General features: G+C 35.7%; 1 protein-coding gene across 2 annotated transcripts in view; it reads right to left on the bottom strand.

The window, feature by feature from the left end:
• The window catches only part of LOC108753888 (mannosyl-oligosaccharide 1,2-alpha-mannosidase IA), a 619,733-nt gene that overhangs the window by 367,999 nt on the left and 228,805 nt on the right, over positions 1 to 22,929 (bottom strand). Inside the window, exon 1 of one of the 2 annotated variants that reach the window (XM_018495851.1) lies at positions 5,869 to 7,511. The exons of the other annotated variant lie outside the window; for it this stretch is intronic. The gene's annotated coding sequence lies outside the window, so the exon portion shown is untranslated. Of the gene's footprint in view, positions 1 to 5,868; positions 7,512 to 22,929 lie in introns of those variants that run through there. 2 annotated transcript variants of the gene reach the window in all.

The raw sequence follows: 22,929 nt of genomic DNA, 5'->3' as shown, positions 1-22,929 counted from the left end.
GTGCATCTTGTAGATGGAATGGCATAATAAAGTAAGAAAAAGAGAGCAATGGAACGAAATATTCTATTGTTTTTAACACAAATAATCACTTATCGTAGGCTCATTATTATTAAAAACTATCCTTTAATTGTTGGAGTAGGAAAAACAATTTTTCTTGCTTGCAAACGTATAAAGAGCATGCTGTAGAAGCGCAGCATCCCGCGTAGTACGGTCAAGGTAAAGACGGAGATCTATTTACGACCCATCTTTATACGTCTCTCAGATAGTACGCACGTAGCTCGCTATACGGCATGAATGGCAATTCGCTTCTGAACGGATCATTCAGGCTGCGCGTCACGGGATTCGCTTGCACTCTTTGCTAACCGAGCGGTACACATCGTTGCATCTTGTCGGGTTACAAAGTTTCACTACACGCTTGTACTTGGCGCAAGAACAAGTACTGGCTCGTCGTCGACGACAATCGCGCGATTTCCGACCGTTTGCATTCCGCGTCTCTTACACGTGTACTTGTGAATAGCATGTCGCACGCGCGGATAGAATGCAAAGAGCATTCTCAACCAGTAGTGGAAGACATAGAGAAATTGCAAAATCACACGTTGACGTTGGTGTCTCTATGAGAACAAACGTGATAGAGTGCATTTTACAAACGTAGTACTACGTTACTTAAAAATCTCTCGTGATTATTAAATTTCATCTTTAAGGAATCGACGAAAACGAATTACGTATTCGCAAGCTGTATTTTTCTTCGCTTTAATAATTTTGACGTATCAATGTGATTATTCTGAAAAATATAGCATATCATTCGATATTAATAAATTTGCAAAATACTTTTCACGATTTATGTCATTCTTTATTCATCGCAAATAACTTTACCCAACTCATGGTCATATGATACACATACATTGCGCCTATCACATGTAAACCACGTACACTGTAAAGTTTGTAAATGACAGTTGGCGAACGTGAATCGGCTGTGTAAATAGAGATTTGAACAACGCGACGACGGTGGATGTGCAAAATCAACCCATGCTTTCGAGATGTGAGATACTGGAATATATTACGCGATGATCTGCGCTGACCTTTCACGTGCCAGTAGCTCATGCTATCTAGTATAATTGCCAGGGACAATGGTCAAACAGAACAGTAATTCTGTTGTTAATGATTGCACGATAATACGCGGAGATTAAGCGATATTTGTTAATTATACTTTGCAGCATCGACAAGTCGTCAGAAGAAATTTAATACAATTATTTTATTCAAATCTTGTGGACCGTAGATTAATTAACATAAATTTTTTAAGGAAAGATACGAGTATATCTTTACTGATACGACTGTTTCGAATTAAAATCTACATTAAAATCTATGTTTCAGAAAAAAATCAGCAAATTTTTATCATCGTGTCAACTCACTGCTGTCACAAACTCTTCGTCGGTTTACGCGCACAAGAGGGACACTGTGAGCATAAAAAGTTATCACAGCTGAGACATTTTGTTCACTTACACGTTACTTGATAAGCCAAATCCTCAAATGCCTCACGGGTCTGCCCATTATTCTTCAAGCGTGCTAATGTTCCGCTCGTGAGACGATCCAATGCAACGTGACATCTCGCTACGACGCCCCGGGGCGCAACGAGGATTTTCGTCGCTTTATTCTCTTATGCGACAGTTTACTCGCTTTCCCAAAACGGCCAACCGTCGTGCGCCTCTCTTCCTTGATTGCAGCTATCGAGGTAACTCTTTGCATAATGCATATCAGCCTAACACCGGGGAAATGAAGAGAAAGAGGAGGGAGAGAGAGGGAGAGAGAGAGAGAAAGAGAGAGAGAGAGCAACGGGCGCGATATAAAGGTACGCGTTGTACCAGAGTGCAATTTAAATTTTCGGACTGACTTGCCACAGAACGGGAACTTTTTCAATGTATATAGTTTTTAAAAGCACCCGTGTCCTGTTGCCTGCCCTGCATAATGCAAAATAGCTTCGTATCCGCAACGTTTTACCGGCGCGTTGGATCGCCACGTACCGCCGGCTATCTGCCAGTTCGTGAATTTGTACGGACGTGGGATACGCACGGCGGGGTCACGTTGCATTGGAGGTCACCATTTAGCGTGACGTTTTCCTTTTTCTCACCGCCTCCCGTCGCGAGGCGCTTTAAAACCGAGCGTTTAGATTTACGACTCCGACTCTCCGACTGTATCGCAATTTCATGCTCCTTTTTTTTCGCGGGCCGATTCGGTGAAAGGATACTGGACCGTTTTAGATTCACACATTAGACTTTCATATTCGCCAAGCGCAAGTGTCCCAGTTCTTCTCCCGTTTTCCGTCGTGAATAGAAACGTTGGCTGGAAAAACGACCGATAAGTGTCGAATTACGACCACAGGCGCGGAATTTCCAAGCGCGCGTATTACGAAAAGTCTAGACACCGAAAACTCGTGGAGCTTAAATATGTCACGAGAATCAACCAGATTTATCTCTCAAATTATATCATTCGATATGCTTAGGAAAAAAAAAATCTTCAAATCGATTAAAAATATTATCGCGTCGTAAAAAAAAGTAGGTTAAAGTAAACAAAATCGCAAGGAGACGAACAAATGAGGGAAACGTTTCAATTGATTGTCGCAATTTACCTTCGTTATGATTGGTAATCACAAACGTGCTGAAGAAATACATAGAATTGGATAATTCGTTGATAAAATTATCAATTATAACTCATTTTAATATTAATTACAAATTGCAAATTGTAGATGTGAATCAAAAAGAGATCATATAAATGAAATTAAATTAATAAATTGGCATTCCACTTAATTAACACACTCATCGAAGCCATTAAAATTCTACGGAATGATGAATATGTTTGGCTGATACCGAAAATACTAGTAACTATTTATTTTTCCTAATAGTAAAAAATATCAACGTAATAAAGCAGATACGAATACTTTTAAATTAAAAATAACTTCTATCTAATTTGCAGATAGCAAAAAAGGTATACATTTATTTTATGAATAAACTATTTACTTTTTTGTCCTTATCCAAATGTCTAAAGTTAATCAATTAAATTTTGCGACATCACGTATAATAACGGTAATAATGCGAACAATAAATTATGAATTGAGGGTAATATTTAAATAAAAATGTATAAATTTTATAAAATGGTTAAAAAGAGGAAGACTCGCATTAAATATTAATTTACGAGATTCATTATACTAATGAGCGTTTGACGCGGTATAATGCCGTGAGTATAATTATAAAAACTCGCGTGTACGTTCTGGAGAAGGATAATTCACCGAATAACGCTTTCAGCACGGATTTGACATCTGAAAATACGGTTCTCCACGAATGACTACCTCGTTACTGTCGCGTTATAAATAGATCTCAACGGCCTTGGTCAACATTCTTCGGGGTCGTCGACTTCAACCGGCACCCTCACGCATCGTGAAGATGTTTTCTCGATTATATTGAAATTCCCCGTAGAAATCACAAACGGGACTCTCGATGAGAATCTCGTGTTAAATGGGCAAGCAAATGACATACGCTTCTTCAGAAATAACTTCGCTTATGTAATATTGAGTGCATAATATTGAGTTATATCAAAACTCATACACTTTATTTCGCAATTCTAAAGTGAAATATGAAAAGAAAACGATTTTGCTGAAGTGTCTAAAAATTTAGCCAGATACACATCTGAGAAAATAATTTTTGCTACACTATTAAAGTAATTATGCGGAAATTTCAAGCATGATGAATGTTGCGGAAAGTTTTCACATTCTAGCAATCAGTCTCAGCGTCATACGTAATTATTTTGATGTCCAACAAAATTATTTTCAGATTTGTATTTAGCTAAAATTTTAAATACTTTAATAAAACCTGTCTGTGTGAGAAAACAAAAAATATTGATGCAGTAAGAACGAAAATTACAGTCGACATTATCTCTAATGTCCATCTCTACTAATTTAAACTAACTTTAATCTCGGTTTAACTTGTTACTTTTGTATGTTTCCCCTTGGTTTTCTCGCATCTAACAAGAATTAGAAAAAATAAAGAGTAAGTAAAACCGAGATTAAAGTTACTCTACATTAGTATAAATAACTCTTATGGACATAAGAATTTTTTATTTCCAAATTCGATTGATATATTACTAAAGTTAAAAGTTATCGAATGTTAATCAAGAGATTTTCTATTTATTTACACGTTAAATTTAATTCGACAAGATCTCTTAATTTTTTAGTACTTTTTCTAGTAGTAAATTTAATGATAAAACGTTTATTGTTTCTTTTCTCTCTCAATTACACAGACTCAACTGTACAGAGGTTTTTTAAAACTAGAAACTTCTTTGTAGTCTTGACAAAAAAAGCAAAAAAAAAATTGAATCAAATTGTATACAAAGAATTAATCATATTTCACTCGCTGGTTTCTAGTTTCTTTCTGCGAAACATAATTGAATTAAGATTTAATAATCTCACAGAAGATCGCTAAGTGGACAGCTTAGTACCAAAGATTGAATTTTGCTAGCGGTCACAAAGTACGGTCAGAAAATTACCGTGCTTGTTCCTTTCCGTTCTACATCTTCGTTGAATCGAAAAATTGTCCCCGGATCTCATTCGCTTCCTTTTCGAATCTAACGTGCTCGCGAATCGGTAGTCCGGTAGTGGATCAGCCTCGTGAATTCACCTCTATGCGCGATCGGAAAGATATTTCGCGATCTTCCGACAATTCCGTTAACGACAATTCAATTGCGGGACTGCAGACGCAATTAACATGATTGTAACATTGTTAAAAAACTAACAGACCATGTTAAGATATAAACGCAGTAGCGCGGCAATAATACAAATTTTTTTATACGAACGGCTTTAGCAATAAGTGTTACGTCATTACGATATCGCTCCAATTTATCGGAATTATTGAGCGATATATTATGTAACGTAAACTGACTATCATTGCTTGGGTTGCAACGTGATAGCAGAAAATCGATTTCAGCCTGTAAACTACTGCGTTTTATCTTATCATAGGATACAGTCACAATTGTAAAACTTAATTAACCAGACGATGCACCATTATATCGGCAGTTCCTACTTCATTATTTTTTAGACTAATATAATAACACTAAGTTCATAATTGTTGTCCAAATATAAACTATATTAAGGCTGCAATACGTGCGTAAAACCACAATTTTTAACACCAAAATAATAGTTAAAAAAAAATCATTAATATAATGGCATATCTTCTGTCCGGAATATTTTTGTAACTGACATACAGAAAAATACACACTATATATGCAAATAATTACTTCAAACATTTCAAAAGTTCGTACATCTATTATGCAAATCTATTATGAGTTCATCACAAACATGAAGTCGCTCCTTCAATCAATTCATAATATTCTTTAAAAGAAAAATTCTTGTTTATAATACATACGATCATTAATTAATTTTATAAAAATTTGTAATACATATGTTTTAAGATTATCATCAGAAAAATATTTTTGTTAGGGACAACTGTTACTTAGAAGAAAAAAAGTAAATTGAGTAGTCACTTTTCTTATAGCGAATTCGGTCACTTGCATAACACTACGTTAATGCATAATAAAAGTTGCCGTATATAAAATTAGCGAAGTTAAATGTAAAAACATATAAATATTTTAGAGGAATAAATACTTAATATAATGATACTATCACGTCATATAATATAATATACATATACAATTATTTCATATTGTCAAAGTTAATTTATTGCACTGTATTTAGATATTTATATAAAGTAGCTTATAATGTGCATTAATCCAATGTAATGCGCGGGATCGAAGTTATTATTAACAACAGAATGATATTTTTCTGTGTGCATAGAGAATCTGTGATTAAAGATTTCAAAATTTTACCCATTTCCGGAGACACAGAAGAAGGTCCTCTCATCAATCTCGGTGAAATCTCGGTAATATCACAGGTTTTATCACAGAACGATGGGCAGTATTAGATTTGGTAAGACGTCCAGGTATTTCTCTCAAGGCAAGAGATCAATCACACGCTGTATCGTAATCCTTTCCAGCTATGAAATTTCTGAACTCGTGTAAACGATAATAATCCCCTCCGGTTTGGCTCACTGAAACGGCCAGCAATTACCGGGTCCTCGCTAATTCTCGCGTTGAAGTACAACGTGACACGAAGGGACAAGGTCGATGATCGGCGCTGTGCCGTTTCGTCCGGCCGTCAAGAGCTGTTATCTTTGTCGCAGCAACGCCGACGTTTATTGTCTTTCGTCTCCCTTCTTTCGTGACGGCACGTGATGAACGAATCCACGGAGGTTTCGCGTGCAGATTCGAAGTTCGATCGTCGATGCAACACAGTCGGTGGACGACCGTTTCCAGCACGATCGCACTGTTCCAGCCAAATGCAGATTGCGTCTTAAAAGGTCACGCGAAGCTGTTGCATGTCCCGACGAGGGCGAGCCGGCGAAAGTCGAGCGTTGGCGCGCCGCGCGTTCCCGATTTTATCAGCCGATTATTAACAGCGACGGTTTCGCGCCGTTTCAACGTCGAAACGTTGGAGCGCAACGATTAGCGTCCGATTGTACCTCGGACGTGTCCAGCCGGGCGCGGCAATAACAACAGTGATAATTGTCGATTATCGACGATCGCAGTACAACCGTGTTGAAATGCAACTCCGGTCAACGGGAACGGACTGGATTGACAGACGCACCCTGCGCGAACGAACTAGCGTGGCGGTTTAATAAAAAAAAACGCAAAAAAAAAACGACTGGCGACACCCGGCTGTGGCACGCGCTGCCACGTCACTCCATTCGCGTGTAATCGCTGGCGTGAATTCACCGGCGGATATATGTGTGGTTATGTGCGTGCGCGTATGTATGAAGTTAGCCGTGAATGGGGCGCGTACGTCACACTCGCTGATTCTCTGCTTCTGCAGGCTCCAACGATTCTTCGGAGCAACGAATGCTAATTGAGTCACGAGCGCGAGACGATCGCGAGAGGAAAATCGCGCCGTCCGTTGATTCTTTCGCGTTTTGTCTTTTTCCCCTTTCGAATTCCGTCAAGAGGTACGGTCAAGAGAGTCAGTCACAACAGAAACGAAACGCGTAAAAGGGCTCGCCGCGTGCAACACCGCCGAAATCGAAGGAGCAGCTCTTTACCTCCGGGTAACACGTTGGGCGCTCGCGCGGAATGTCGGGAACGCTCGGAATGTCGCGTAGCAACTCTTGAATACGTCGCGATCTCTTCTTTTCCGCAAACGGTACGGCCACCGCTTTCTCACACCGTCGCGATCTCGCCTTTCCTTTTCTCTCTCTCTCTCTCTCTCTCTCTCTCTCTCACTCACACGCGCACTTTGCACTCAACGGCACTCACGACGCACGGTATCTCGATTACACTCGACCGCTTCCTCTCACACGGCGCTCCGTCGCGACGCGAATGAGAGTCGGGTGACGAATTAAAAACCGAATCGAGTTAAATGTACGCGCGCATTCGCGTCCGCTGGAGCACTGACGCGCGGCACCGAACCGAACTCCACAAGCAACTGCGGCCGACTTCGGTCGGAGTACTTCGGCGGCTCCGTTCGCCAGCCGAATGGACCCGAGGTGTCACGAAGCACCCGTCCATCCGCCACAACGTGCGCCCCGACGATCGACGACACTCTAGTCTCGACCTCGGGTCGAGACGGTACACCAAGTGAGAATTCCGTGAGAATTCGGGACCTTGAGGGGAAAACCGTCTCGCTTATTGTAAGGTATCGATCCACTTAAATGCTTCGTTGATTAATTGGAAGAAAGAATTTTACGAATTGACCGAAGAATGCTGCAAAGTATTTGCAGCGTGAAGTAGATCGCACCTCATAGAGATAATTCGTATTAACTGCGGGTGCTTTTTAATTGTAAAATCACTAGACACTTTCGTGCACTTTCGACAACACACAAGTTGCGTTCCACAATTGCTAATCGTGGAACGCAGCACCAACATTATACATCCGTACTCAGCCCGAGAGCTGCTAGTTGGCTGTGTATTTTCTAGTCACAGTGACATGTTACTAATCGCAGCGGTTATAAATGAGATTAGAGAACGTTGAATGGCTGGCATTTTGCTTTTTTTTTTTTATTTAATACAGACGGAAAAAACTATTTTAATTCAACTCTATCCGAAACCGTGCACAGCATACACATGCCGTTCCAATTGAATCTTGCACAATGCAACACTTTTTATACATTTCTGTATATGTTTGTGTATTCCTGTGTACGTGTCAAGCAATTGGAAAGCATCCATCCTGTGATATAACTCTCGACTACAGCAACGTCACTTGATAATAACAAATAAATAAGTTAAAAGGGTAAGAGAACTTGCTGAACTCGCAGAACTTGTTACGTAAAAAAAAAAAGCAAAGTAAAGAGTTTAATACAATAAAGCTTCGATTGCATAATAAATATGTTAAATTTTTATCTTCATCTTACTCACAATAAATTAAATTATCATTATCATTAATATTTTTTAAATTAAATTATCATTATCATTAATACTTTTTAAAAAATATGTGCAATATTAATTACGTAGTTTAATATATTTATTATTATAATATTATGTAATTGAAGCTTTATCGCATTAAACTTCTTTCTTATTTTATATTTTTCTTACTAAATTTTTTACGCAACAAGAGTTCTGCCAATTAATCCTTATATGTACTTTTTAATTCATTTTATTATCATTAAATATTTAGAATTTTTTCTTTGTTTTTTGAAATAACGTAATTTAATAACTTAATTAAATCCGAAGCAAAAAATTTTAGCGATTGCACGATTGGTACTATAAACTTCTAAACTATAAGTGAAAAAATTTTGATTATTGTTTTATCAATCATCATAAGGTAAAAATTTATTTGCATTCTTCAAACAGGATGCTTTAAAAATTGGTGTAATTTTTATAGCTGCAATTGAGAGTTAATCCGTCTAATATTTCAGAATATCCGGAGCATCGATCCCACCTCGGTCCATTTGATACTCCGAAACATTTCAACAGCAACACACGAAATTATTAATACATCATCAATTTTTCCTACTCGCTCAATATGCTTCAATCAAAGAGTGTAGCTAAAGCGTAAATATTTGAAAATTTATCTTGGTCGCATTGGTAGCGTTGTGCATCAGTAGACAGCTAAAGCTTAAAGAATAAAATCATATGAAGCAATTACGGACGATCAATCAGACTCCATTTCATATAATGCGAATTCTATCGGTCATCTAATTATTCATCACAAGTCTCAAATAATAATCCCATAATCCTTTGCATATTACATTCCATAATGCCAATGACGAAACGCGTTATCGATAAATATTATTTATTAAAGTGCAAATTCATCTAAAACGTCTATGACGATATTACAAGAATAAATGTCCGATTTAAATCTGGATCTACATCGAGAAATTGAAACGATAATAGCTGTTCGGAATCCGACTCTCACGTTGCGCAACGTCTTCATGCACGATGGTCGTCAATTATCGTCGTTGCATGCGCTTCGCGTTGGATTAAAACTGGCACGGCGATGCCTGGTGCGTGATGGAAATCATTTTCACGCCAAGCCCAAGATTTTCGTGCCTCGCACCCGGGATCCAGTACATGTCGTATAGTCTCAATAGCGTACCTATAATGTAAGAGGAATACGTGGGCACCGAATTCGCGCTACGCTTCCTCAGAATCTAGTTAACTCCTCGCGGTTTGCCGAACTTCATTCTAATAACAAAGCGCACGCGAGCCTATCTAATAACCCTTATGATTATATCTTTATTAAGGACCGTCCGAGCATCGAGATATACCGCTGCGTTATTAAGTCGTCTATATAAATATCCATCATAAATGTTTACACACGTAAACATTAACGTTCATTAATAATGTCACGGAAAAGCTATTGTCAATCAAATATCATTAATTTCTTTCTTCTTTTACAGAAAGATTTCATTTTGTAGCATACGATTAAGATTAGGGAATATGATAGTTTTGTCCTCGTTGCGAAATGCAGCTTTTTACATTAAAATGATGTACTGATTATGCACGCGATTATTAAGATTTTTATTTTAAATAAGTAAGGAAAGGATCAATACGGTCGAGGCTAGATTTTAATGCCTAATAGTATTGTATTTGTGTATGTAAATTCTAAATACATCTTAAACTGTGCCGCTTACTGTCGGATTTGAAACTCAATCATAAACTGAAGTTGAAATAATAATATCATAATTAAATTGAACGTTGATTTGGTAATGATGGTAGCATTTCAAAAATTTGTAAAACAAACAGCCAGAATTCATGCAATTTTTGTTTTAATGCATTGATTGGCTGCATTTTACAATGGTACAAACTACGTTTGTTCACTTTTAATTTTCTATCAAAATTCCTGCACATATATACGTATGTACGAAAGAGACTCGGAACAAAATTTCATTACACACATAAATCCTGCTTAACATTGGTAATTTCAAACTCGCACAATTTCGTTTTTCTTCGATGCTTATTTTCCGCGACGGAAGAATTTAATTGCCCGCAACTCGGACTGCATAAGATCACACATGATCATTTCAGGGAGAAAAATATTATCAAAAGCCTCTGGATGAGATTACAAAATCCGGATGACCGGATGTACGCTCGCGGATTTACATTTTCATTAAAACCCTGATTGCAACCGCGGGCTTCTTGGGCGTTGTTGAAAGCCTGTCATCGTGTAATAAAGCACTTGGAAAGCCCCCTTTCTTTTTGCAAACCGCCGACACATTCCAACTTTGATCTTCTTTCCAACAACGACCTTATTCTCTATCTTCTCTCCGCTTTCCTGATGGTCCATCGACTTCTCTCGCACGAGTTTTCCCCGAACCTGTCTCCCAAATGATCTCCCCCCTTCTCCTCATAAAAAATACAATATTTTCCTTTCATTTGATCAGACAACCTTCCCTCTCTCCCCTCTCTTATTCGTCGGTCTCTCCGTGTCTGTTCACCTCTTTGTGTGCCTGGCGGATCTGTAAGTTTAATTCGACGCGGAAGTCCAGGCGAGTCTGCGCCGCAACCGCTCGCTCTGGGCGACTTGATTGCTTTGTCCTCTGAGACTCTAATATGAATTACAAACCTGCTCCTTGACTTCTCCACTCTCGTTCCCTCCTCAATCCTCACCCAAACCGTTATCTCATCGTATTTCCCTGCCGACTGCGCATTCGCGTAGAGAAATGGGATGGTTACAAGGACATCATGTTTTGTTACCAGAAACGTAAATTCAAATGAAAGACAACTTATATATAAATACTATTCGTGTTGTACTGTCGTTTGAACATGAAAAATATCATAAAGAACGCATCTGCATTCGCTTGTCAGTGCAAAATTGCGAGCATAATAAAAATACGTCTTCGTGATCGATACTTATGTTTCTGCAGTACAATCGCAATTTGCAGTGTATACATTGCATGGAAACGATAAAAAAAAGCTCCTGACGCGTTCAGACATGCGCGTGTCCCTTTTACGAGTTCCGCAATGTCACGGAAACGCATCTCCGGATGCGAGAGCGATAAAAAGAACCTACCGTTCATGACGATCGTATTTTTGCAACGCAGACAAAGACGCAGGAGACAAACAAAAAAACACATCGCACTTTCGAACAATAAAATTTCTATGTTCGGTTTTTATAAACTCTACGTTCGTCGCACGGATATTACGAAACACAAGAGCCATAACACTCCAGCAAACGTTCTACAAATTTAAAAAGATTGCTATCATTAAAAGAAAGTTTGATGGCGTGAAAATACTGAAATATAAAAGTACAGCGATACGACACACAAAAAAAAAAGAATAAGAATTTAAGACAATTAGAACGCTATTTTTCAAAATTTCTATTCTTTTTTATACGAGATGTTAAGATTTATGAGAATCATTGTAAAAAGTAGACCCTAAGAAATCTGATATTCTTATATCAAACTTTCATGGAGGATCTGTGGAAATCTATTTAGGATGGAACAGAGAAACCTCTTCATAGATATGCGATTACGATGTGAAAGAAGACGAATATGCAAAATAGAAGCGGCCTGTAAACGAAAATCTATAGAAATATAGAACTATGAAATTGCTATTCTCCATTTTCTGGTATGGTTTCGGTGATGAATTACTGAACAAGAACAAAAATGTTTGTATCTTAAGAAATTCCTGTCTTCTTTATCTCTATGTTTTAATGGTATTAAGTAATACTAAAAAATAAATTACTTTTATACATGTTAAGTATACAGATATATTATATAAATCTTTAAGAATATAAAGTTATAATTAGTAAGCTAGTTTTCTTGTATTTTAATAAATATAAAGTACGTTAAATAATATAAGTATTATAATAATTTTTTAATATATAATTGTAATATATTACTAGTAAAATAATTTGGATTTTATGTTATTGTAAATATAATTGTGAATTTATTGTGTATTGTGTTTAAGCAATTTTTATATGGATAACAAATATTAATTGATTAAAAGAATTACACATCAAATATGTGTCATGCGTATAACATTCCTAATTCAATGTGAATCGGAGATTCAAATTTACGTGAATCGGAGATTCAAATTCACGCGAATCGTCCATCAAATGCAATTTGGAAATTCATCTCTTCATATGGAGGATTCATGACGTGAGCAGGATCGTACTTTGAGCGCTTATAGGATCTATTAGGTAATACGTGGATTCGATAAATCAGTAGCTAATCGCGCTTCTATGCAAAATGCCGTTCCTGAATATTGCAAGAAACAATCGTGTAAATAAATAAATAATATTTAGAATAACAATCACACAATTGTTACCCTAACCGTCATACCTCTATTAATGTTAATTAATTAATCGTATTATTATATAGACAAAATATTTTATCAAATATTTGTTGCGGCTTTTACCTCTGCACTGCCTGCGTACATATTGATTTACTGGACCGCACACACTACATACTATGCAACACAATAGATTTCTAAAGCATTCCAAAAGTATAAATTTTGCCATTATTTATATAGGATATACAAATACTATTTTAAAGCAATTAGATATTATTAAGTGGAGCAAATAAAAATTTCAGTGAATAAATTAACAAAATCGTATTAAATAAATCATAAAGAAAACAAAAATTCAAACGATATGTTTAATAAACTAATGACTGACAAATATCATGGAATTCGAACGGTCTGTTTTTAGTACGAAACTTTTTGATTGCTACATGAGTTGTGTCATGTGTGAAAGTCAGATATTCGTATCACGTTCGCGAACCTGACGAGTAAAGTGGTTTATCTAAACGTACAGGTCAAGCGCATCATGAAAATTTTCCGTTGGTTGAAAAACTGAGCGCACGTTTTCCTCCGTATTTGCGAAATGTGACAATTTAAGTTGGCACATATTGTCTACGATGGGCTCGAATCGTATTCCAATTAAGTAAATTAGAATTGAGAAATAAATTAACACTTAGGCAAAAACTGATGTCATAGTTTTAAAACAATTAGCTCAGTTGTCGCGAAGCTGTTAAAAGATCTCAGGTCATAGATAATCGAGCGAACGAACGCGATAATAGGTGCAATAAAGGCGGTACAGGATCTTATGAAAGTTCGAGACAATTGAAGAAAATTACGAAGTTCACAAAGGAGAATGCTATATCCGGTCGTAACGCGTTTCCGCCGCGTGTCGTGAAATTGGTAACAGTTGGCCGGAATATGTATTCTCACGGTATTCCTAGTTCATATGTATCGCAATTATGATCTCATTCACCAAAATTTGTATTGCAATGACACTGCAATAAAATACAATAATAATAAAATTCATATAACTTATGAAAATTTTAGAATACGCACAAATTTAAAATAATATTTGCCAAAGATTTGTCTATCAAAGAGTATCAGCATTATTATACGCGAGACGACGTGTTAGCCTGCATTAAACTTTCATTTTCCACAGGCATCGAGCAACAATGTAAGGAAGAGAGCTCTTTGTAAGATCGTTCACTCACAAAGGCAGCGGAGAATACAATGGACCCTCTAAGTTCTGTGAGATACGTTAGATAGCGGTCCCAAGTACGGGAGGACCACCTTCGATGGGATGTTTGTCATACAAGTATATGTCGTAAATGTTGATAAAATTCGATATAGCAGAGATCAAACTTACACTCTTTATATAAGTATTGTGCGTGTGTGTGTGTGAAAATGCGAGCTTTTCTCCTAAGAAAATTTTATAGAAATTCTCCCAATATAATTTTATATAAAATATTAAATCAATATCTTATTTCTTTTTAATCGTTCATTCCACAATTTTCGTAATTGTTTTTCACAAAGCTAGCAATTTTCGATGAAATGTTTCCATAAAATTTATTTCCCCAATTTTCATCATTGGATTCAACGTTTAACATAGAATTCCTACCTTTTGATAAATAGTAAAAAAATTGTAAAAATATGCAAATCACGCAGTATTTTTCCAGAGAACGATTGTTTGGAGATTCATGAATACAGTCCTTGAACAAGAAGATAAATTTTGATGTATTTTTACCAATATTTTTCTAACAATTTTTTAAAAGTAGACTTCATAGTAGATACATGTATCTAAACGTGCACTGTGTTCTAAACCGGAGATCAATTTCCAGTCCTTTATCAACAATGAACTTAAAACGGAGATAGCGACAGTGTCATTTCATGAGATGAATACCGCCATAATCCGTGAAAGTAGATTTTTCGGAGGAAATTCGATCGCATTGGACTCTAAAACGTCCAAGTAACCCATGATATCGGCGGACGCGCAGTGTAAACTCGGAACAGAAATACGACAGCTAAAAGGACGACACCCAGTGCTGAGTCATAGCTACTGGAACTACCAGAGTCCCAGATCGGACCAGCTCAGCAAAGCATCGAGAGTCGAAGCGCCTGATTCTAAACTATCGACTTTTCCGAAGCTGTATCTAAGATGGAGTTTACTCTACCAAAGACTGATTGAAACACGAGAAAAATCAGTTTCATAACATTCTTAAATGCATATTATTTATGTAAAGCGGTATATTGGGAAAGATTTTTTCGAAAAGACTTTCGATTTTTCCAAAGATTTTTTTATTATTTTATTGTATTCAGAATATTGTAAAATGTTACTTATTTTAAGTAATAAAGTAACAATTGCACACACAGAAGTAAAGAGAAAAAAGTAATGTAAATTGTGTTGCATTACGAAAGGAATTAGCATTACCAAAGGAAAATTTTACATTCTGCTATTATGACTCTCTCTCTCTCTCTCTCTCTCTCTCTCTCTCTCTCTCTCTCTCTCTCCTCATTTTTTTTCTATAATTCGTGTTTAAATAGAATATTTTATTAAAGATTGTCTGATAACTGGTTCCAATGCTTTTAAAAATAAGATATTTATAAAGATATTAGATCCACATTTACTAAATAGCTTTTAACAAAAGTAAGTTCGACATATTGCCGTTTGAAGCGGGAAATATAATAATAACAGCCGTAATTTACAATGTGTTTACTGTTCTCACGTTCTAAGCGGCTGGAAAATTTAGTAATTATTCTTTCCCCATGAGACGGTAAATGATGCTTCGTTATCGGTTTTCCAAGCAGCGTCGAGAAAAGATGAATCCTCTATGGAGGTCGAAGGAGCATCTTGTCATTCTACGGCCGTTAATAAATCATGGTGAAGTCTCGTTTTCCCAATGTGCTGTCAAGAGGTAGAGCAAAGGGAAAATGATTCCGGAAGAAGACCCGTACGCTATGTCAAACTAAGGGTGAAATAAAAAAGAAACATGCAACGATCAAACCAAAAGATATCTATTCGCATACGCATTTTCCATCGATATCGCAACGAAAATACGAGCGCGCTTTGTTACACGATTTACATGTTCACCGTACGCGTTCGTCAAGCGAACAGAAAACGTTTTTGATTTTATCCATAACGGACGTTATGTCATCACAGAAGAAATATCGCTTTTTTTATGTGTGTTTCAAACAAATCCGACTTTTCTATTGATAATAAATCATTTGTGCAAATGCACAGTTCACACGCGCGGCGCAATTTTTTGTCCGGTGAATATTTTTAAAATAAAATATTTTTTATTTAAGTACTCATATATACACATTAAATTATCAGCCTGTCATTTTTCATTTTCGAAATAGAATTTGAGATAAACACATCAATCATTCAATGATGATGCCTGTCTAAAATAACGAGCTATTTATCAAAGATTAACGTCAAAAGCACGAAGTAATTCAGGATACGTATGTCAGCGTAACTATGTTAATACGGAATATTTCGAATATGCTGAATAACGTATGATAACAAGAATGTAGACCTAACGAGCGAGATAAGTATCGAGCGAGGGTGATTATACCGAGCAATCGAAAGATCTTCTTTGTTTGTTGAATGATTGTTTTGTTAAATAAGCTGCCTTACGCTCGGATCCATACACATCGAGATACTTCTTGTCACTCACGTATAATCTAACACCCTTGCCTGACAAATACTATTCATATATATGTATTGTCTGCAATCCGTCATTATTTCATTCGTTAGCATTAGATGCGTTTGTAAAATGTTAATTAAATGTTTTAAATAATTTAAATTGTCAATCCTCATTTACATTCACACTCTAGTGACTAAAATCTAATGCATAGTAATTTACAGTAATATATGCGAAATAGTTATAATTTCAATGGCCACTATAATCAGCGCCGCTTGTAACGTAAATACGCTCACATTCGCTCGAGTATTATAATTCTGAATATCGTAATAGGCGTGGAGATTAGTTTAGATTTCCGTTTCTTTTTTTTCACGTGAAGTTCGTTGTATTGCACTAATTATTTTGAGCTTAACACGCAGGATACAAAGCTATATATATTTATTGAAAATTCACGATGAATCGAATAACGAACAATTAATCCGAGTAGCGAGAATGTTGGATGACAGCTTGGATGTCAACGAAAGTAAATGACACGTTCCATAGCCCATCGTTATGCCATTGCAGTACTGTCAATATAGAGATATATGTGGAACAGAAAAGCGGATCAGGTGTGTAAAAATATTTTTGCGATATTTTAAATGGATGCACACTTGCTGAACAATCGAAATTGTATTCACATTCTTTTCATATAATCCTCTTAATGAACAAAAAGACACGACATATTTTTTAAATAAAATTGGACAAGTGGCGAGAACAAAAGTTAGTCATCGGATGGAATGAAATACCAACTGACACGACAATTTCACGTCAGAAACAAAAAATTGCGTAATCGTTTCACCATCTGTATGCATGATTATACCTACTTAGAGAACAGCTCTCCCGCTAATATGACCGACTTTTTGTTAAATGATGTGTGATTCTATTGATTGCTGCGACAAATTTAACGCGCATTCATCATTCCGATCAGTGACACGCAACTCTTCTCAATATAATGGCTCGTCTGAAATATTCGAAAGCTGCTCGTCCCAAATAGATTTTCTATGAATAAAAGCGATCAAACGGCGTTCGTCTGAAAATAGCTTCAGTCGCGTTTGTATAAGCTACAGTGGTATATAGTATATTATCGATTATGAAAGCACAATGCAGTTTAAAGTATTCGCAAAGCTGCGCTTTTATTACAATCGGCACGAAGCGATGTAGAAATAAATAAATGAATACCTCAAAAACCACAAATAAACACATATTAAATATTACATCATACATATCGCAACAAAATTTTCAAACTATAAAAAAATGAACTTCTTACAAAATTGTATTATAGTTTAATAAAAGTCATAAGAAAAATTAGATACTTAAATGGCAACATAGAAAACTCAATGATTTAATTAGCAATATCATATTATTAGAGCAGAGTTAGAATTTTTAATAATAAAACGTCTCTGTGCGACTAGATTTGTAGACAATGTTGGTAATGCAATTGTGATATACATGAAGCTATGAGATCGCCATAAACCGCAAATGTAATCAGAGTTATAGATAAATCCGCTTTGCCGGCGACAATAAATTTCCGAAATCCACCTACGGCCGTATTGCGCGGATTCTGTGGTAAGATATAGCGAAACGCGTAGGGGAAATTTGGCCTGGGGACGTACCCACTAATCCTTCCGTGGTAATCGACGATTTCCGCCCCTAAATTGTCCCACTGCCGTGGAACTGCATAGTTAAGGGGTTCCTACGAAATTAACTTTAGATCAGACCGTACCATGCAGTCGGCGCTTTTGTTCTTCGAAAGCGGTAACAAAGAAATAATTATTTCGATTATATCAACAAATTGCTGGTTCTTTCGACGGAAGAACATTGTTACGTTCGAAACTATAGATATGTTCGCAAAACTAATGTTACTCATGAGATTTCTGCACGTCTTGTCGGAAATAAAAATTATAAATTCAACTACATATTAAAGAATAATGCACTTGATTAAAGAAAGTTTTTTAAACAAATATTTATATCTAAATGTTCATAAATATATTTCATAAATATATTACACGTATATATGAGATTTTATATTATATGTGCGTTTATGATTAACACAGATCGAACACGCACATCTGTAATGAAACGCCTTAGGCCGATAGGAAATGGCATTTTGGTAAACACTAATAAGCACTCGCTCATATGCGTGTTTACGCGAAATCAGTATGCCGTATATATAACACACACACACAACAAAATAGTTTCTATTTTCCACCGAAATATACGATATCCAATCTCAATTATAAGTTTGTTTTGCTAGATCGAGACGCTCTGCAGTCAACAAAGTATTTAATCGAAAAACGCAACTCAACAAAGGAGATAATACCTCCATCGATCTCGTTTAATTTAATTTTTTTTTACAAGAGACAATTTATAAATAATAAAACTTGAGATAAGATGTAATAGCAGGACGATGTGATATAATAATAGAAATAACTTTTCATTGCAAATAATTTTTCATTGCAAATTTGTATTTATGTTATGGTGATTTAAAACGGTACATTTTGATAATGAATGATTGAGTTTGTGTTTCATTTAGCTCGTGTAATCGCAACAAATGAAGTCTTTAATCAGAAATCCATCATGACAGACTAAAAAGGTAACGCAAAATCATTATGAGTTAATATTTCCTTGCCAGAATTAATAAAACGTAATTGTCATTAATTGTACCGACACTTTATTGCACTTTCGAAATGTATGCTTCACTTTCTTTTTGTCAAATTGTCATGTACAGGTAAAATTTCATTTATATAATATTTGATTTAAATTCTAAAATTCAATTTATGAAAATTATACATAAATTAACGTGTAGGAAATGTGTGCGAAAATTATTACTTTCTCTTTGATTATTGTAAAACGTTTTTCCATATGTATATCTATACGTATTTTTAATAACCTAAATATTTCATTACTATTTACCGTTGCGATTCGTTCAATAGAAAATCGTAACGTAAACGAATTGCAATTCAAAGATATTCATCTAAAGTTATTAAGTTGGGTGCAACGTAAACGAATTGCAATTCAAAGATATTCATCTAAAGTTATCAAGTTGGGTGTTGATTTTGCGCTACAAATCCTTGAAAATCCTTTTCCTTCGACGATACAATGGATTTATTCAACTATTTCCTTGGTAAAAACTCAGATATCTGTAAAATTGTCTTTCTGTTTCTTTGTGCAATCTATCTTCATTGTATTCGATTGAATTGTTAATAGTCTATATTCACATAGAAAAATGTAAAAAAACGGTAAACTTTCTCTTACGACGTTCTAAATTATTATGAATAAAATATAAACATTTTCTGTATAATATATACTTATCTAATTATTTAATTAATTTATAAATTTCATGAAGTTAATAACATATAATTTGTAGTATTTTTAAAAACGTCATAATTTAAAAAATTGAATAAATTAATTAATTAAAAAAAATAAACTATAAAGTAATTAAATTAAACTAAAACAATTAAGTTTAAACAGATTTGTCAGTAAAGATTAGTTAGTTAACCTAATTAAAATATACAAAGCATAAAGTTTGTAGCATAGTGGCACCTCGATGATGCCAGTATAGTTTGCGTTTAAAGCATTGGTGCACGATTTGCAATGTCGAGTTTACCTTTAACAATGTGTAAATTTCGTAGGTAGTTAATGCACGTTACATGCAACGTCACCAAGGTATACGAACACAATGGCTGTGCTTCTCGTTGTATACTCGATATTACCGCGGTCCATTATATCGCGTCCGACTTCACCTAGGCAACCGTGCAGGTTGATGAAACCGTAGAGCGACGTGTTACTTTCGTACCATCAGAAGTGTTTATCTCTTCATCTGGCTTCATCCGCCTAGATCAGAGCTTGCGTACCATGAAAGCTCCTAATCGCGATCGCTACGAGACAAGCGCAATCTCGATTTAATTATCTAGTGACGTGAAGAAAGCGTCAAGGGTAAACGAGATCATTTCATCTTTGTCGTTTCATTTTCAGATCCGTGTAATGTGTCTCCTTTATTTTGCTGATCGTCAAGTTTTCTTCTCACAAAAGAGATATAACCGAAAAGCAATATAAAAGAAGTCTAGCGCCTTTCTTTTCGTCGGACCTATAAAGTTCCTCAGTTTAAAGTTTAAAGTTTGCGTAATTTCATTTATAGACAAAAGTAGAATTTTTTCATTATTATTTAATAATTATTATTTAATTATTATAATAACACGAAAAAATATTCATATACCTATACGTCTAAAATGTGGCATGTTTTATTTTAAAAGCTTGGTGTCTTAGAAACGGTATTTAGGAAAAGGCCACAAATTGTTCGTCGACCAAAAGGAAGTTTACGTCTGTTAGTTTGCGCCCGGCTATACCAATAAATGATTTTCCGACAGTACTGGTAACCGCAGGAAGGAAAGCCGCGTTGCGCGGAGACACGTGGCAATTTCGGGAGCGACAACCGCACCATTTTCGCCCCGCGACACCTGTACAAACGGAAGCAGCTTATTCTCCGCGCAGAAGTTTGCGGTTTCCGTGCGCACGAGCCGTTGTTTACTGGAACAACACGAGTGACTATTTAAAGGGACAAAGAGAGGAATCCGATGCATCGCGGGAGTGAATTTTCGTAATACCGGGCCTTTCGACGTTCGCAAAATATTAGTCGAGATTGTTTTCAAACGATTCCCGACTCTCTCACGAAGAAGACACTCGTCGCGCAAGAGTAAACACTCTAACGTCCCGCGAACAAACGTTTCGGAAACGGTAAAAGACAAAAGGCCGCGTTGTGCAAACATTCTTGTGTGTTTTCTTCTTTTCACATACTTCTGCTCGTAAGTCAAAGAAGAATGGACATTTTTTTTAATGACGTTAGTGAATCGGGAAAAAATTTCTATAGTTGTATTATTAACAATGCGAATAATGTCGATAAATAACTTAATACAATTAAATATATAATATATAAAAAAAGAATAATCAGAGCTAATTAATCCAAAAATAAGATAAATAATTTAGAAATTGATATTACATCGCTTTACTGTTTTTATAATATGTGTTAATTCGCGTTTATAATTAAAATACATAATTTGAATAATCGTATTCGCACGTTATATCATTTAGAATATAAATTAATAAAATGTAATCAGAAATTATATGTCAATCAATTTCGCACGCCCGTTTATGAAATATCAAAATATGTAATTCTTGAAATATTAACGCGAATATTTGCCAAATAAAAGGACATGTAAAAATAATCAATAATTGCATAATACGAAATATAAAATGTTATGAGTAGACACGAGAAAATATGAAAGACAGAAGACATTATTTGTGATTGTTGATCATAAAGAATCAATTAATTAGTTGACAATCTAAGATGCAATCAATTTAAAGTAATTTAGTGCTGCCTACGATACTATCGAAGCGAATAAGAAGTTAATGCTTATGAAGATTCTCAAAATATACTCAAACATATTTTTTGCAGCTCGAAAAAATTATAGACGCAATCTGAAATTCTTCGCGGCTAATTAGCTAAATTTATTAAATTCCGATTGTTATCGCATAAGAGTGGAAAATGGAGAGTGTCAGGGAGCCGGTATGTAATTTTCATGCATGCGGGGAGACGCGAGCGCCAGTTTAATGGACGGCGCAACGTGCAACGGTCGTATCCGGTTTCTGCGGTACGCAAGAAGATCAAGGGATAAGGTAGCTCAATAATAAAATAATAGCACTTGCACGCGATCTGCAAGATATACGCGCTTGTTTTACGTTGCATGCACGAACACATTGTGGTTCTGCCATTGTAGGGAGTATTTCTTCGATTCAGATACATGTAGACCCCATTATCGGTTATGATCGCAGTTATTGGACTTCAAGTTACCTCAACTCACTCGCAAGACTTGCCTGAGGCCGATACAAATCTTGATCTTAACTATTATCAGCAACTGGCAGAATATTATCAATTGTATGGACATAATAATGTGTGAGGAAAACCGGAATAAAAACTTTATAATAATATATTTATCTCGGAATAAATTATATAGTCAAACGCATTATCGCGATAAGGTAATGCGATTGATATTATAGGAGGATGACAGCTAATCTTTTGTACATAATTAAATTGATCTTTATTGGATATTATTTAGACCTATATGCTTAGAAAATCGCGAACAATCAATATAATTCGATTCCATATAATTAAATAAAAAATAATAATTTACTTCTATAAATAATAAGTTACTTCGTTGTCACTCATTACATACTTCCTAAGCGCCTTTTCCTTTCAGGTTCGTTCGATGCAACAAAACTTATTACAAACAACACTTGTTACAAAAGCACGGTTAATGCGCACATGAATTGCTGGAATAAGGTAATCACGTAGCACTTTGCACAACAACTTCTAATCTAATGCGATACGCTCTTTACTGCTACATATGAAATTGAAGGAATTATATAATATGAAAGAATATACGAACATTTACGCGATCCACAGATAATGTGAATCTTC

This window comes from Trachymyrmex septentrionalis, unplaced genomic scaffold (genome assembly GCF_001594115.1).
Source record: "Trachymyrmex septentrionalis isolate Tsep2-gDNA-1 unplaced genomic scaffold, Tsep1.0 scaffold73, whole genome shotgun sequence".
In the NCBI taxonomy this organism is placed as follows: domain Eukaryota; kingdom Metazoa; phylum Arthropoda; class Insecta; order Hymenoptera; family Formicidae; genus Trachymyrmex; species Trachymyrmex septentrionalis.
Note: the sequence above shows the minus strand (reverse complement) of the source record. Positions and strands in the feature narration are given on the sequence as shown.